Raw genomic sequence first — 2,950 nt, forward strand, 5'->3', positions numbered from 1 at the left:
CATTTATGTGGTCCACTGATCATAAAAATGAGCCTGGCTACCAGAAACTGGATAATATATACCTGAAGGAGTTCACATAGAACCCATTGCAAGGCGCCACATCTGACCCTGCATGACCTAGAAACCTCCAGTCAGAAGTAGAACCCCTGGTAAACTCTCAGCAATATCAAATTTTTATTAAAACCCCTTTGGGGATATCTATCTTGGTTTGGGTTTTTGCAATAGACTCTGTTTTACATTTAAAGAATCGCATTTTCCACCATATTAGATATCCTATCAGATCTCAACATCTGATATATGGGGGCAGAGCCCTCCAGGACACTAGACCTCTCATGGACTACAATATTATATCTGCGTCTACAATAACACTCAATATGAGGCTGAGACAGGGAAATTTTTAAGAAGCCCCCTAAATTTATATATATAATAAGTGGGTGAATCCCCATGATACATAGGAAAAATGGAAGGTGATTTTATCAATAATATAATATGTATATATAATTTTTTTGGCGAATCTCTCACCAAATTATATTATCTTGTAAAATCATGGCGAATCTTTCATTGGATTATAAAATCTTGTAAGATCTTGGCAAATATTTCATTGAATAATAAAGGCTTTGTAAAGGGCTAACAAAGTTCATAATGAGTATTTCTTGTAATGGCTTGAAGCCTTGCTAATCAATCCATCAAGAACCAAAACAAGTACATTCCTTATAAGTATATTCCTTATATGGAATATAAAGATATTTCTCATGGAAAGTCAATTAGGTTTAGTGCAGGTGGTAGGGAGAAATCCTACATGTGACAATGTGTTGGACTCATAATGAGTATTTCTTGTAATGACTATGAGCCTTGTTTTCTAAGCAATCCCTCGAGGACTGAAATATGTATATTACTCATATTGAATATAAATATATCTCTCATGTATTGGAATATAAATATATGAGTGAGGAGTGGGAAATGAGCCACAATAAGTCCTTAGAAAATTGACATGAAGAAGATAAGTGCAAAAAATAAAAAACGTGAAAATGGAAAAATTGAGAAGAAATACAAGGAAAAAATGGTGAAACAACAAATTAATAATACATGGGAGGAACAATGATTAGAGATAGTGAGGGGAGATGTTCCCTCAGCCTAGGGGTAACAAAGGTAGACATTAGAACTCTCACTTATGCAAGTGTAGCTAAACAAACATTAAGCTCTATGCCAATCATGAGAGGGAGGAAATTTGGGAAAGAAATGTGAGAAAAAGAATTTAAATGGAACAAAGCATTGGGATTACAATCCTTTCTCGTTGAGTTTGGGTACTTCCTCTGAGCCCTATTGAAAAATTAGGAATGATCTATCTATGTATCTTGTTATATAATTAGTTTGTAAAATAGTTGCCAAGTAGCTATGTTAGAGCATGGATTTTGTGAAATATTTTTTACTCATCCTACCTATCTTTAGATGGAGATGAAAAAATATGAGTATTGGAGATAGAATTCTCCCATTTTTTTGTTGCAACAAATTGTACAGGTATAGCCATGTCCATCATTAAGTATGCCCCAATTGTATCGAAATATTCCCAAACCAAAAACTTTTTAGTACTAAAAAGCATAAAAAAATCCAACATTACATACTAAAAGAACATATTAATAAAATCTGCTAGAATAAACGTTACTGGAAAGAGAAATTTTTGAAAGGACTGCCATTATAAGATCTGTAGAAATACCCAGCTTCAATACCTGCCTCATGCGAGGGTAATCAATGTCTCGGGGATATGCACTAGCACCAACAATGATAAGTTTGGGCCTAAAAAGGGCGGCAGTATTCTCAAGCATCTCATAGTCAATGAATCCTATAACCCAAGAAAACAAACACAACCATTAACAGTTTGAACACTTCCCCAAAATACTGGTTCAATATTTTTCAATCATGGAACTGTTTCCCTCCTAATTATTATTAGACTGGCAATGTGAGCTCACCCGTGGACTCATCTAGATGGTATGGCATTGATTCAAAGTAAATTGATGTAGCAAATACTCACTTTTTTGCTGTCATGAATCCATGAGACAGATGCCCTCCATGTGGTGAGTCCAAACCCTAAATGTTGCAAAGCAATTTTTCACATGTTACATGCCCAAATAGGAATGATAATCTTATCAAAGGAGGTTCTTGCAAAATTTGTTTTACTTGGGTTGTCCAAAATGAAAAATTTGACTCCATGGTTTTTTCATGGACCCCAGTTTCAAGCTGTACCCCTTGACCTTCAACCACTGTTACTTCAGGCGAAGCTGGAGACTCTGACAAGATTTCAAGGAATTGGTTAACATCCATGTATAAGTCCATCAGAAGTCCTGTAAAAATACTGCACAAACAGGACTGTAACTTCAGTTGTTATACAATTGATGCATCAAACACTTAGCGTGCATCCTCTTCCTTTTCTGGTTTGTGCCTTTGAGCAGCACTGGTCACTCATTGTTGTTGTTTACTCTGTTTGATGCTTAACCCTTCAAAGTATGTTGATCGGACTTCTTGACAACTGTCGCATTGTCCACTGTCCTGTCTTCTCTGTTGCTCTATCCACTGTGCTCAATGTTTGAATACTACAGTCACAAGTTTTAAGGGTGACGTCCTTAAAATGTAGAGCCCTACATATATTAGCAGGAGCTAAGAAGGAAGATGAGATTTTACTATTTGCGAGCAGATAAATAGCCTGATCATGATTTAAGTAATGTTTTGTTAAATTTTGAGGGTTACGGCTTGCAATTCAACTCAGAAAAATTATAATGTAATTAACTTATTTATTCTTTATCTTACAGTAATTTTTGAATTGCCAATTTTTACATCTTAGTATCATCCTCCCAACAATCTGAGCACAAAGAAGCCTATCATGTGGCAAGGAATTTATTTTTCTACTAGGGTTTTGGATTTTAGACCATCATTGGAAAACTTGGCTCCGTGTGAA

Source organism: Pinus tabuliformis, chromosome 4_1 (assembly GCF_031772625.1).
Source record: "Pinus tabuliformis cultivar Carrire ecotype Pingquan chromosome 4_1, CPIR1, whole genome shotgun sequence".
Classification (NCBI taxonomy): domain Eukaryota; kingdom Viridiplantae; phylum Streptophyta; class Pinopsida; order Pinales; family Pinaceae; genus Pinus; species Pinus tabuliformis.